The following is a 16,839-nucleotide window of genomic DNA, read 5'->3' as shown; positions in this document are numbered from 1 at the left end:
TTTAGTGGTTAAAGGTTTCAGTCGCTGGAACTCTCTGTATGAGGGGGTTCAAACCGACCTTGGACAAGGAATTCGTAGGTTTTCCTGCTCTCACAGCCTGTCAGGCCTTGATCAATATAATCGGCTGACAACGCTCGTGTGGCCGTGTGCACAGTCTACCTCGTTTTCCACCAAAATACGGTGTTCATACCCGTATGTCACCAGTCGGATCGTTCGTCAGTAACGTGCCCAAACACTGTGCTTTAACCCCTTTCCTTCCAAATCTGACCGCTACATGGCTTTAAAAAATAATCCTGAGCACGATCAACATCGAAAAAATAAATAAATCATTGGATCTTCTTTGTTGTGGGGTTTGTTCTCATGAAAATTTAAGAGTGTGCCGCCTGTCCGTGCTTTCAATAACCACACTTATTTTTGTTAGCTTTTTGTGTTTCTGTTAGGGTAATAAAGAAAGAAAAAATTATAAGAAATTATTCGACCGAAATCGACCGAAATTACATAGGACTGTTTCCCTTCTCATTACAGACAACATGCGCACAGGGCACTGCTCAGAGAAAATAAAGAAATCTACAACTTAATATTTTTGTCACATTTTTTCGATATATATATATATATATATATATATATATATATATATATATATATATATATATATATATATATATATATATATATATAGTGTTATATAGTGTTTTTTTCTTGGGTCGGGAACGGTTGTCAGTGTGGCTTAGCTAATCGCTGCCACCCTATATACTGACTGTTGAAACGAAAACGCTGTGTAACCAGTAATACATTACCCTGTTACCAGTGACACACTGCCCTGCAAGCACTGTCATGCACAGCTGTGCAACCAGTAATACATTACCCTGTGACCAGTGACACATGGCCCTGTAAGCACTGTCATACAAAGCTGTGTAACCAAGAATACATTACCCTGTGACCAGTCACACACTGCCCTGTAAGTACTGTCATGCACAGCTCTGTAACTAGTAATACATTACCCTGTGACCAGTGACACATGGCCCTGTAAGCACTGTCATCCACAGCTGTGTAACCAGTAATACATTACCCTGCGACCAGTGACATACTGCCCTATAAGCACTGTCATGCACAGCTGTGTAACCAGTAATACATTACCCTGTGACCAGTGACACACTGCCCTGTAAGTACTGTCATGCACAGCTGTGTAACCAGTAATACATTACCCTGTGACCAGTGACACACTGCCCTGTAAATACTGTCATGCACAGCTCTGTAAATAGTAATATATTACCCTGCGACCGGTGACACACTGCCCTGTAAGTATTGTTATGCACAGCTCTGTAACCAGTCATCATAACCCTGCGACAAGTGACACATGGCCCTGTAAGTACTGTCATGCACAGATGTGTAACCAGTAATACATTACCCTGTGACCAGTGACACATGGTCATGTAAGTACTATTATGCACGGCTCTGTAACCAGTAATACATTACCCTGTGACCAGTGACACACTGCCCAGAAAGTACTGTCATGCACAGCTCTGTAACCAGTAATACATTACCCTGTGACCATTGACACATGACCCTGTAAGTACTGTCATGCACAGCTGTGTAACCAACAATACATTACTCTGCGACCAGTGACACACTGCCCTGTAAGTACTGTCATGCACAGTTCTGTAACCAGTAAAACAGCACCCTGTGACAAGTGACACATGGCCCTGTAAGCACTGTCATGCAGAGCTGTGTCACCAGTGAAACACTGCCCTGTAAGTACTGTCATGCACAGCTGTGTAACCAATAATACATTACCCTGTGACCAGTGACACACTGCCCAGAAAGCACTGTCATGCACAGCTCTGTAACCAGTAATACATTACCCTGCGACCAGTGACACACTGTCCTGTAAGTACTGTCATGCACAGCTGTGTAACCAGTAACACATTACCCTGTGACCAATGACACACTGCCTTGTAAGTACTGTAAGCTCTGTAACCAGTAATACATCACCCTGCGACCAGTGGCACTCTGCCCTGTAAGTACTGTCATGCACAGCTGTGTAACGAACAATACATTACCCTGCGACCAGTGACACACTGCCCTGTAAGCACTGTTATGCACAGCTGTGTAACCAGTAATACATTACCCTGTTACCAGTGACACACTGCCCTCTAAGCACTGTCATGCACAGCTCTGTAACCAGTAATACATTACCTTGTGACCAGTGACACACTACCCTGTAAGTACTGTCATGCACAGCTGTGTCACCAGTGACACACTGCCCTGTAAACACTGTCATGCACAGCTGTGTAACCAGTAATACATTACCCTGTTACCAGTGACACACTGCCCTCTAAGTACTGTCATGCACAGCTCTGTAACCAGTAATACATTACCCTGCGACCAGTGACACACTGCCCTGTAAATACTGTCATGCACAGCTCTGTAACCAGTAATACATTACCCTGTGACCAGTGACACATGGCCCTGTAAGTACTGTCATGCACAGCTCTGTAACCAGTGATTTTTTCCCCTGTTACCAGTGACACACTGCCGTATAAGTACTGTCCTGCACAGCTGTGTCCCAGTGACACACTGCCCTCTAAGTACTGTCATGCACAGCTCTGTAACCAGTAATACATTACCCTGTGACCAGTGACACACTGCCTGCCCTGTAAGCACTGTCATGCAGAGCTGTGTAACCAGTAATACATTACCCTGTGATCAGTGACACACTGCCCTGTAAGTACTGCCATGCACAGCTATGTCGCCAGTGACACACAGCCCTGTAAGTACTGTCATCCACAGCTGTGTAACCAGTAATACATTACCCTGAGACCAGTGACACACAGCCCAGATAGTACTGCCATGCACATCTCTGTAATTAATAATACATTACTATGAAACCAGTGACACACTGCTCTGTAAGCCGTGCCATGCACAGCTCTGTAACCAGTAATACATAACCCTTTTATTAGTGACACAATGCCCTGCAAGCACTGTCATGCACAGCTGTGTAACCAGTAATACATTACCGTGTTGCCAGTGACACACTGCCCTGTAAGCACTGTCATACACAGCTCTGTAACCAATAATACATTACCCTGTGACCATTGACACATGGCCCTGTAAGCACTGCCTTACACAGCTGTGTAACCAGTAATACATTACCCTGTTACCAGTGACACACTGCCCTGTAAGTACTGTCATGCACAGCTGTGTAACCAGTAATACATTACCTTGTGACCAGTGACACACTGCCCTCTAAGTACTGTCATGCACAGCTGTGTAACCAGTAATACATTACCCTGCGACCAGTGACACACTGCCCTCTAAGTACTGTCATGCACAGCTCTGTAACCATTGATCATTACCCTGCGACCAGTGACACACTGCCCTGTAAGCACTGTTATGCACAGCTGTGTAACCAGTAATACATTACCCTGCGACCAGTGACACACTGCCCTGTAAGCACTGTCATGCACATCTCTGTAACCAGTGACACATGGCCCTGTAAGTATTGTTATACACAGCTGTGTAACCAGTAATACATTACCCTGTGACCAGTGACACACTGCCCTGTAAGCACTGTCATGCACAGCTCTGTAACCAATAATACATTACCCTGCGACCAGTGACACACTGCCCTCTAAGTACTGTCATGCACAGCTCTGTAACCATTGATCATTACCCTGCGACCAGTGACACACTGCCCTGTAAGCACTGTTATGCACAGCTGTGTAACCAGTAATACATTACCCCGTTACCAGTGACACACTGCCCTGTAAGTACTGTCATGCACAGCTGTGTAACCAGTAATACATTACCCTGTGACCAGTGAAACACTGCCCTGTAAGTGCTGTCATGCACAGCTCTGTAACCAATAATACATTACCCTGCGACCAGTGACACACTGCCCTGTAAGTACTGTCATGCACAGCTCTGTAACCATTGATCATTACCCTGCGGCCAGTGACACACTGCCCTGTAAGCACTGTTATGCACAGCTGTGTAACCAGTAATACATTACCCCGTTACCAGTGACACACTGCCCTGTAAGTATTGTTATGCACAGCTCTGTAACCAGTAATACATTACTTTGTGACCAGTGACACATGGCCCTGTAAGCACTGTCATACACAGCTGTGTAACCAGTAATACATTACCCTGTGACCAGTGACACATGGCCCTGTAAGCACTGCCATACATAGCTCTGTAACCAGTAATACATTACCCTGTGACCAGTGACACACAGCCCAGATAGTACTGCCATGCACATCTCTGTAATTAATAATACATTACCATGTGACCAGTGACACACTGCCCTGTAAGCAGTGCCATGCACAGCTCTGTAACCAGTAATACATAACCCTTTTTTTAGTGACACAATGCCCTGCAAGCACTGTCATGCACAGCTGTGTAACCAGTAATACATTACCGTGTTGCCAGTGACACACTGCCCTGTAAGCACTGTCATGCACAGCTCTGTAACCAGTATTACATTACCGTGTTGCCAGTGACACAATGCCCTGTAAGCATTGTCATACACAGCTCTGTACCCAATAATACATTACCCTGTGACCAGTGACACATGGCCCTGTAAGCACTGCCATACACAGCTGTGTAACCAGTAATACATTACCCTGTTACCAGTGACACACTGCCCTCTAAGTACTGTCATGCACAGCTGTGTAACCAGTAATACATTACCTTGTGACCAGTGACACACTGCCCTCTAAGTACTGTCATGCACAGCTCTGTAACCAGTAATACATTACCCTGCGACCAGTGACACACTGCCCTGTAAGCACTGTCATACACAGCTGTGTAACCAGTAATACATTACCCTGTGACCAGTCACACACTGCCCTGTAAGCACTGTCATGCACAGCTCTGTAACCAATAATACATTACCCTGCGACCAGTGACACACTGCCCTGTAAGTACTGTTATGCACAGCTCTGTAACCATTGATCATTACCCTGCGACCAGTGACACACTGCCCTGTAAGTACTGTCATGCACAGCTGTCTAACCAGTAATACATTACCCCGTGACCAGTGACACACTGCCCTGTAAGTACTGTCATGCACATCCCTGTAATTAGTAACACATTACCCTGTGACCAGTGACACACTGCCCTGTAAGTACTGTCATGCAGATCTCTGTAATTAGTAATACATTACCTTGTGACCAGTGGCACACTGCCCTGTAAGTATTGTTATGCACAGCTCTGTAACCAGTCATCATTACCCTGTGACAAGTGACACACTGCCCTGTAAGTACTGCCATGCACAGCTGTGTAACCAGTAATACATTACCCTGTGACCAGTGACACATGGTCCTGTAAGTACTGTCATGCACAGCTGTGTAACAAGTAATACATTACCCTGCAACCAGTGACACACTGCCCTGTAAGTACTGTCATGCACAGCTCTGTAATCAGTAATACATTACCCCGTTACCAGTGACACACTGCCCTGTAAGTATTGTTATGCACAGCTCTGTAACCAGTAATACATTACTTTGTGACCAGTGACACATGGCCCTGTAAGCACTGTCATACACAGCTGTGTAACCAGTAATACATTACCCTGTGACCAGTGACACATGGCCCTGTAAGCACTGCCATACATAGCTCTGTAACCAGTAATACATTACCCTGTGACCAGTGACACACAGCCCAGATAGTACTGCCATGCACATCTCTGTAATTAATAATACATTACCATGTGACCAGTGACACACTGCCCTGTAAGCAGTGCCATGCACAGCTCTGTAACCAGTAATACATAACCCTTTTTTTAGTGACACAATGCCCTGCAAGCACTGTCATGCACAGCTGTGTAACCAGTAATACATTACCGTGTTGCCAGTGACACACTGCCCTGTAAGCACTGTCATGCACAGCTCTGTAACCAGTATTACATTACCGTGTTGCCAGTGACACAATGCCCTGTAAGCACTGTCATACACAGCTCTGTAACCAATAATACATTACCCTGTGACCAGTGACACATGGCCCTGTAAGCACTGCCATACACAGCTGTGTAACCAGTAATACATTACCCTGTTACCAGTGACACACTGCCCTCTAAGTACTGTCATGCACAGCTGTGTAACCAGTAATACATTACCTTGTGACCAGTGACACACTGCCCTCTAAGTACTGTCATGCACAGCTCTGTAACCAGTAATACATTACCCTGCGACCAGTGACACACTGCCCTGTAAGTATTGTTATGCACAGCTGTGTAACCAGTAATACATACCCTGTGACCAGTGACACATGGCCCTGTAAGTACTGTCATGCACCGCTCTGTAACCAGTAATACATTACCCTGTGACCATTGACACACTGCCCTGTAAGTACTGTCATGCACAGCTGTGTAACCAGTAATACATTACCCTGTGACCAGTGACACACTGCCCTGTAAGTACTGTCATGCACAGCTGTGTAACCAGTAATACATTACCCTGTGACCAGTGACACACTGCCCTGTAAGTACTGTCATGCACGGCTCTGTAACCAGTAATACATTACCCTGCGACCAGTGGCACTCTGCCCTGTAAGCACTGTCATACACAGCTGTGTAGCGAGCAATACATTACCCTGTGACCAATGACACACTGCCCTGTAAGTATTGTTATGCACAGCTCTGTAACCAGCAATACAATACCCTGTGACCAGTGACACACTGCCCTGTAAGCACTGTCATGCACAGCTGTGTAACCAGTAATACATTACCCTGTGACCAGTGACACATGCCCTGTAAGTACTGTCATGCACAGCTGTGTAACCAGTAATACATTACCCTGTGACTAGTGACACTCTGCCCAGAAAGTACTGTCATGCAAAGCTGTGTAACCAGTAATACATTACCCTGTGAACAGTGACACACTGCCCTGTAAGCACTGTCATGCACAGCTCTGTAAACAGTGACACACTGCCCTCTAAGTACTGTCATGCACAGCTGTGTAACCAGTGATTATTACCCTGTGACCAGTGACACACTGCCCTGTAAGTACTGTCATGCACAGCTGTGTAACCAATAATACATTACCCTGCGACCGGTGACACACTGCCCTGTAAGTACTGTCATGCACAGCTCTGTAAACAGTGATTTTTCCCCTGTTACCAGTGACACACTGCCCTGTAAGCACTGTCATGCACAGCTGTGTAACCAATAAAACATTACCCTGTGACCAGTGACACACTGCCCTGTAAGCACTGTCATACACAGCTGTGTAGCGAGCAATACATTACCCTGTGACCAATGACACACTGCCCTGTAAGTATTGTTATGCACAGCTGTGTAACCAGTAATACATTACCTTGTGACCAGTGACACACTGCCCTGTAAGTGCTGTCATGCACAGCTGTGTAACCAATAATACATTACCCTGTGACCAGTGACACACTGCCCTGTAAGCACTGTTATGCACAGCTGTGTAACCAGTAGAATTCTGCTCCATGGCTAGGAACGGACCACATGTTCTTTAACCAGCAACACAGCCAATGGACAACTCCATCTGTTAACCCAGATGGTCTGAAACTAACCAGATGCCATGTAACCATAACAACAGACTGCGGATAATGAAACATTCATGGTGTGGTACAGAAGCACACATTTTTACTGTTAATATGGCTATTAATTTCAAATAAAAGAGTAATTACAAATGCAAACATTCATTTCTATGGTTTATTTATTTCACTAATATCTCTTTCCCAATTGTTCAATAAATGAGCATAAATTGAATAGCATATAACCAATGAGAGAAAAACTCTGAATTACCGTCTGAGCTCGTAATGTATGTTTTGAAAGATTACATAAAACAAAAAAGGTTAGGCCAAACACCACTTTTACATATTTCTAAGACAGCCTCACGCCGATATTATAGGGTAGGGTTAAAGCCTTGCCCTGATCATTTCAGTGTTGAGCCAGAATCCGTCTGGAATTTCTTTTGCATGTTATAAACGACTTATCTATCGAATGATCGTCTTGCTGCCAGAAAGGCTGTGAAAAGCTACCACATCCTGTATCTCCTGTTTAGTCTGAAAGAGCTACACTTATATCCTTGGCTACAGCTGTTCGACGGAATATGTAGAGCACTAAGTTTTGTTGCGTTAAATACAAAATCAAAGTTGAATAGTTAGTTCAGAGCTTCACGAATTGTTGTGACGGCACTAAAGAGGATCTGTCCAAATACTATGGAGCTGACGAAACCATGGGGTTAGATGTTCTTGTGCAGCGAAAGGGTGACTGTATATGAACCTGGACTTTACCGGTACAGTTCCTATCAATTTGTTTGGCTGCAGAATAATAGTGTGACATGGCTAAAAATTCATTGATTCATTTTTGTACGCATAAATTTTATCACGAAATGATAAAATACTACATGCATTGCACAGTCTCTACTACTAAATAATGAGGGTTACAATTATACATGAATGAACGAATATTTTTCATTGATGTAATGAAAGATGGTGCAAGATGGTAAAAGATGGGTAATAGACTAAGTTCAGTTTGTTTAAAAAGCTATGACAGAACAGACAACAATATTTTACACCAACTGGAAGACTGGAAGTTTTGGAAAATCTGTAAAACACCGAAGAAAATTTGAGAAAGTACCATCAATATTCACCGAGAGACACAATACAAGTATATTGGAAAATATACAAGTAGCAAAATTTATCTGGGCCTATAGCTGTACATTTCAACGTTCAGTAAAGCCCATGGCATAGTCTCCGACTATTGGTCCAGTTAACATTCGTAACAATACACCTAGGCTCTGAACAGTTCTGAGCATGATGTAAAATCATGTTTAACGAAGATATACATACCAGGACTGAAAAGCAGAATCTTCTCTGTTTCGTCACTCCAGACAGTCGCTTGTTGCAGAATCAAGGCGCGCCAATGTAGAGGGCGCTGCAGGTTCAAAATTACCAAAGTGACTTTGTTACCTATTCACAGAATACGGTCAGTAACAGAGTAGTTTGTTAGTTGTAACAATCAGTTTGTTCAAAAATGTTTAACAAAGTTAACATTTAACAAAGTAGTATTTTCAGTGTAATGGGGTGGATAGTTTCAGAAAACACAAACTGTTCAGAAAGCATGACTGTGGTTACACCGTATCACTCTGTAAACTTTTCACGTTGACATAATAAACATATCTCAATTTCTGAATAAACACTAGGACAGTTCTGTTACAGATTCGAAACTGTAACAGAAATATATTTAGAAACGAAACATTGATTTAAGTGTGTACAAGAATACTCCTTTACACTGCGATTTGTAGATTGGATACCTTCAGACTGACTAAACTGACAGTCAATAATACATTCCTATGCACTGTCATTGAAAGATACAAGAGCTTTAGACCGATAATAACAGCGCTTTGGACCTTCGCATTGAGAACAGAAAGCGATTCTAGCAATAATAAATGCTTGGGCCTGACTTAAATAAACGATTGTGCCATAAACAAACAGCCTATTGCACGGAAGATGAAACAATACAAAAATATGTTGGGCTCTTCAGTACTTGTTTATTTCTTATATTTTATTTGTAATTTACGCCGTACTGGAGAACATATATATTACATTTCCAGTCAACCATTCTTGGATTCCGTTCTATTCTCACGTTACCGTGCAGTGACGTCACAACGTCAAGCGTTACCCTAACGAAAGTCGCATTTCAGGCCCTCTGACGAAACAATGAAGCCCATTGTCCCTGATGACGTTAGGTCTTTGTTACGTATACCGTAAGAGACGATCTCATCTAGGTACACATCTTACAACTGCAAGGAATAGTACCTGTAGTACTGACGCCCAAAAATGAGCAAAATGACCACAACCAAAGTTGAGGAACAAAGTAAGTCTAAACCTATGGCGAAAATAGTAGACATCAACAACGACACTGAACCTCTATTGGATTATGAGGATTATTTCCAGGTAGGAACTCATTTTTTCTCTCTTACAACTTACTGTGTAAGACATATAATACGCCATAGGCTCACAATTTTCGTTGATGTCAAATCAATTTCTTTGGCAAAGCTAAATTACGTCGGGCCCTTAGAGTTTCACATCTGGCCATGACCAGCTCACGTTAAATCTCACACGACAGTCTTGCCTGCTAAAAACCTTCCTAAAATAACAAGTTTAACATTGAAGTCTCCGAAGGGACATATTTGTAAACCCCACAAGACCTGAAACTAACAGTTTGGGCCTACTGTAGCCATTTCTTCAAATGTCGTAATTAAATAAAGTTATGACAAACGATTATAACCAAAATGAACCAATTTTTACACTTCATAATAATGTTATATAGTTATAACAGAGGCTTTTTACCTAAGGTTGTATTTCCAGGAGCGAACACATCTGCAAAATTTCAAGAATGGCCATCTTTGAAATATGCTCCACTCGAAGTGACACTGGCTGATTCAAATTGCAAATCTTACCTTTATTAAAATCATTGACTTCCTCCAGGCTCTGTGAGATTTGCCCCACCCACTAAGCTGACCTCCGTCCTAAAATGCAACTTAGCACACCAGTCAAAATATTAATCTATCAATTAAACTATCATATTTCCTTCCCCACTTTATATCATTGAAAATTGTATTCCTCTAAACCAATTTCATCCAAATCTTCCACAATTTCAAACACAGCATTTGCGTGGTGTTTTTGTATAAAAATTTTTTTTCCAATTTACACAGGATGAAGCTGAAAAAAGACATTCCAAGAAAGGGAAGACAGCAAATAACAAGGCTAAGGGAAAACGGTCAAAGAAGTTGTCTCTGTCAGAACAGATTGCTTCGCAGCTGTCAAACATCAGAGCCGTCATGTCGCGCAGGCCAAAACCTGCTGACTTCCGCCAACAGGCTTGTGAAACGGCGCGGCACCATCGCCGCAAAAATAGAGACAGCATTCTCACCAGAAGGAGAAGAGAAGCTAGTGAAACACAGCCCCAGCACTCGACAGAGTTTCCTCTCGGGGAAACTGATCCCGCGATATATAACCTCATCTGGAAGTTCAACCAGCTGAATGTGGCAGAAGTCGGTTTCCCAAAGCAATGGCGATTAACACGTGACAGAAAGCGGGTGGCCCCCTCTATCGAGAGTGTATTTTACCACTCCATCACAGAGAACAAGCGACAAAGGTTGTAACTTTAATGTGAGATGTGACTCGCCCATGAATTCTAACTATGGCAGAGTCAAGTATCTGCATAGACTACAAAAACAACCCATAGCCAACGGATAATACGTCATTGGCACGGCAATGTGAACACAAACTTTCGTGTACAGACCATTCGGTTGTCTTCATCAACATTTTGAAGATTTTATTGGTTTATCGTCAATATGGGCCTATCCACAACTATGTTAAATGTACAAGAATATACTGGTCGTTTCTGTACTTTTTTTTCCTTTTCCTGTACGCGACTGAGGAATTTCAGATACATCTCTCATTTGATGTCACACGTTCTGCTATGTTCGCAAATAAACATTGACATGTCAGCATACAAAATGCCGTGTTTTACCGCCACCACTGTTTATCACATAGCCTTTACCATAGTCTTTACAGTGCATGCGTTCTTTCTACATCCGCTTTTCAGCAAGAGGCCAAGTGCATGATGAAAGTTACGATGACGCAATAGTTGCCTTGGGACTCATGTCAGAAAGCAACTTTCTGGAGGTGGGGAATGAGGGTGGGGAGTATCGAAAATGTTGATTTCCCCCGGGTGCTGCTCGGTTTCCTTCCACCATAATGGCGGCCGTCGTCGTATAAGTGGAATATTCTTGAGTAAGACATAAAACACTAATCAAATATATAAAATAAATGTTGGATGTTGCCATTTATAGATCGTGGAGGAGAAGCGCTTGCTCTTCAGTCGTTAGGACAAACGAGGTGCAGGGTCAAATCCGTTCATGGACAGACAACTTGTAGATTCTCTCACTGTTTCTGTCTAAGGTGTATTGGCTACAAGAACCGGTCAGCGGTGCTCGTTTGCTCATTTAAAGCTGTAGTATTCTTTGAAGAACAGAGTATATATCTGTACTTCACACGTGGAAAAAATCATCAGCAAATTGCCAGAAATCCGTTGTTTACGCGGAGCATTCACTTTTTCCAGTATTCTTGAGTATACCGATAAGTAACAATCACATAAATCAATCAATGAATCAATCAGCCATTCTGTAACTGTTTTATAAAGCCAAGCACTCATGTTTTCTACCACCAAGAACATCATTTAGGGTACAAAGTTTGCCTTGTTACATATGTATGATAGCAATTCCTTACATGAATTGTACTATAGGATTCTATATAAAAAAAAACAAAAAACATTACACCTATAGGAAATTGATAAAAAAAACTTCTGTGATGGTTTTTACCACCAAAGTAATAATTTCGAGTATACTCACGTCTTTACATATCATTTCAGGTTTGCAGCTGACACCATAAATTCATTTATTTTGACCAGTAGATTTTTGAATCAAGTGTTGTTTGATTAAACACTTAGTGAGCAATACACCACGTATGTATTGCTGCATTTGTATTGCATGTAAGTGTATGTATTGAAGCGATCCGGTCTTTTGTGCCAAAAATATGCAGGACTGAATGCTGAAAACGTGTCGATCTCGATTTTTTAAGACCGTTGTGAAAACGTTGCCACCTGGTAAACATAAAAGTTTTTGTTCATAAATAATGTGTTATTCCCTTACAACTGCCATCTTCTGAATACCAGTCAACAATTGCATTGTGAATACCATCCCTAACATAATATTTTGTCTAATGGGTGGGATAGTTGCCCTTTGCCCTCCCCTTCGGTACTTTTCATTTGCTTCTTACTCTCCTACGTATTAAATATATATCAATAACAAATTCTTAAGCATTCTCTTGGACAGGTACAAATTTCAGGGAATTCGTTTTATGGTTAACGATTTCTAGGTATACATGGACATACGTGTTATTCCACCAATAATAATTTATTTTGTCTTCTCGGTCATTGAAGTAAAGTAAGCCTAACGATGATTACCATATTTCCACTCAAAATATAGAAATTGATTCTATCAATAATAAATCCTCGTGTCTCCTCATTGAAGAGTAAAAATTACGTCTCACAATAATAAGAAAAATGCATCTGCTCACCACACTAAAAATAAATGTTTCGTATTTAATCACATTTCTGTTACATAAAACGCATTCTGTTGTTTATTCATAAAAAAAATTATGTTCATAGATGTGATGTGTTTATTATATAACATTATATAAACATGGTATGTGTCTACAATGTGATATAGTGGATATTTTCTTTAAACACAAACAGTTCAATAAGCATGACTGTCTTTATATCAAGCGAAAAACTCTAATAAACATGTAAACGTGCTTACAATAATATCCATGTAACATGTTTACATAGTAAACATTTAACATTTACCATGTACTTATTTTTTTATTTGATTGGTGTTTTGCGTCGTATTCAAGAATATTTCACTTATACGACGGCGGCCAGCATTATGGTAGGAGTAATCCGGGCAGAACCCGGGGGAAACCCACGACTATCCGCAGGGTATAGGCAGATCTTCCCGCTAACAGACGACTGGAGACGAACCCAACATCATCTGAACTTGAACTCACAGCGAGGGCATTGGAGAGAGGTTCATGGCTCATTACGCCACGCTGGTGTGCTAATCATCTCGGCCATGGAGGCCCTTCATGTACTATGTAAACATGTCACATAGTAAACATTTTTATTACACTATCACCGTTAATTATAATTATCCACCAAGTCTATCGGTAAACACTTGACATGTTTGCAATAATAAACAAATGTCGGTTTTAATGAATAAACAACTGGACAGTTCTGTTACAGTTTTAATATATTCAGAAACGAAAAACTTATTTTTTAATTTTTTAATTTTCTGTTGTATTTATTTATTTCATTGGTGTTTTACGCCATACTCAGGGATATTTCACTTATTTGACAGCGACCAGCATAATGGTGGGAGGAAATCCACGATCATCCGCAGGTTGCAGACAGACCTTCCTACGTACGCCTGGAGGGGAAGCCAGCATGAGCTGGACTTGAACTCACAGGGAGGCGCCTGGGTCATTACGCTGCGCTAACGCGCCAACCATCTGAGCCACAGAGGCTCCTTTTTCTATTGTAAGAGCTTAACATTTCCCCCCCCCCCAAACATTCTCTATTTCTGAGCCGTTCTCGCGTTACCATGCAATGACGCCACAACGTCAAGTGGTACCATTTCTCTGACAATAAAACCCATTGTCCCTGATGACGTCAGGTCTTTGTGACGTATACCGTTAGAGACCATCTCATCTAGGTGTACATCTTGCAACTGCAAGGTACAGAACCTGACGTATTTGCGACAAAAAATGAGCAAAATGACCACGGCCAAAGTCGGGGAACGAAGTAAATCTAAACCTATAGCGAAAATAGGAGATAACAACAACGACACTGAACCGCTGTTGGATTATGAGGAATATTTCCAGGTAGGAACTCATTTTTTCTCTCCTACAACTTACTGTTCAAGATCTGTAATACGCTATGGGCTCACTATTTCCGTTGATTTCCGTCAAATCAATTTCTTTGGCAAAACTATATTACGTCTGGTCCTTAGTACTTCCTATTTGGCGATGACCAGCTAACGTTAAATCTCACAAGACAGCTTTTTGCTTGTTAAAATCCTTCCTAAAATAAAGGCTGTCAAAGTTTTTCACTGAAGTCACCGAAGAGACATATTTGTAACCCTACAAACAGTTTTGCCCTACTGTAGCCATTTTCTTTCAAACGTCGTAGTTCTATAAAGTTATCACCAAAGATGCCCAAAATGGACCAGTTTTTACATTTGATAATAATGTTATATAGTTATAAGAGAGGCCTCTTATTTTCATTTAAACCATTGACTTTCTCCAGGCAGTGTGTGATTTTAAGCTGACCTCCGTCCTGGAGTGCGACTTAACATACCAATATTTATAATAATGAAATATTAATCTATCAATTAAACTGTCATATTTGAGTGGTGTTTTTGTTATTTATTTATTTATTTATTTTCTTATTTTCTTTATTTATTTATTTATTTATTTATTTATTTTTAATTTATGCAGGATGAACCTGAAAAAAGACATTCCAAGAAAGGGAAGACAGCAAATAACAAGGCTAAGGGAAAACGGCCAAAGAAGTTGTCCCTGTCAGAACAGATTGCTTCGCAGTTGTCAAACATCAGAGCCGGCATGTCGCGCAGGCCAAAGCCTGCTGACTTCCGCCAACAGGCTTGTGAAACGGCGCGACGCAATCGCCGCAAAAATAGAGACGACATTCTCACCGGGAGGAGAAGCGATGTTAGTGGGGGACCGCCCCAGCACTCGACAGAGTTTCCTCTCGGGGAAACTGACCTCACGATATATGACCTCATCTGGGGGTTCAACCAGCTGAATGTGGCGGAAGTCGGTTTCCCAAAGCAATGGCGATTGACGCATGGCAGGAAACGGGTGGCCCCCTCTATCGACAGTGTGTCTCACTACCCCGTCACAGAGAACAAGCGACAGCGGTTGTAACTTTAACGTGAGGTGTGACTCGCCCGTCAGTTCTAACTGTGACAGAGTCAAGTATATCTGAACTCTCGAAGTTATGTTTCATACAGGAAACGTGTGTTGTGGTTTGATGAACTGCAATTTCACCGATAGGAGCGCAAAACAAGCGTGAGCTCCACAGACTACAAAAACAACCCGTAGTCAATACCTCTTTGCGTGGTAGTGCGAACACAAACGTAGGGGTACATTCTAATGAGTTGTCTTCATCAACTTTTGTGAAGACTGTTTATTGGTTTGTCTTCAATATATCCACAATTATGTTGAATGTACCAGAATAAACTAGCCATTTCTGCATTGTTTTTTTCCTTTTCCCGTAAGCCACTGATTAATTTCAGATGAGCCTCTGCTATATTCACAAATAAACATTGACGTGTTACCATACAAAATGCCGTGTTTAACCGCCTCCATTGTTTTACACATAGCCTTTGCCATACTCCTTACAGTGCATGTACTGTTTTCTACATTCGTTTTACACAATCGCCACGATATGGGTGAAATATTGTCTATGTGGAGTTAAGCCATAGTCATTCATTCGTTTTACACAAAACCTTCACATGACTTTAAGCGAGTTCCTAACAGCTTCCCGAAAGCTTTGTTATTTGGAGAAAAGGTTGAGACTGATTCTTTGTTTTCTGATTTCACTTCCCGCCACATCACCGTGACCCCATTGACCTCGGCGTTGTTCACGATTTGTGTACAAAATTTGCTACTGGTGGCAGTTATGTAAAGAGGTACAGATCGACGCATGCACTGTAAGGAGTATGCGGCTGACGATCTAAACTTGCCTCACTTTCTATTCGCTGTGGTCACAATATAGGACCCAAGTTTATTCGAGATGCAGTTTCAAAGAAGACGCTTGGCGTTCAGCATGAAGAGGACAGCGCAACGACTGGTTGACACGTATCAGTATAATGGCTCGGACGGGCGGCTTACTTGCCTTCGGTAAGTCGTCTCAGTGAAGCAGCACTAAATAAGAGCGGTGGAAATCCGTCCTGCAACAGGGGGGCACATTACACGTACATGCACCCTAAGGATTCCTTCGTCGTCATATGACTGAAAAATTGTTGAGTACGACGTTAAACCCCAAACACTCACTCACTCACTGACTCAAAGAAGACAATGGGTCCATCTTTATATTATAATGCAGTCCGCTGGATGGCAGCTAACACAACGCAGACAAAAACCAAAGAGAATAGCTTAGTCGAAATAAAGGTTGTACTAGCTATTTCAATTCGACAAGTCGCTGTTACAACT

This window comes from Liolophura sinensis, chromosome 3 (genome assembly GCF_032854445.1).
Source record: "Liolophura sinensis isolate JHLJ2023 chromosome 3, CUHK_Ljap_v2, whole genome shotgun sequence".
Classification (NCBI taxonomy): domain Eukaryota; kingdom Metazoa; phylum Mollusca; class Polyplacophora; order Chitonida; family Chitonidae; genus Liolophura; species Liolophura sinensis.
This window is presented reverse-complemented; position numbering follows the sequence as displayed.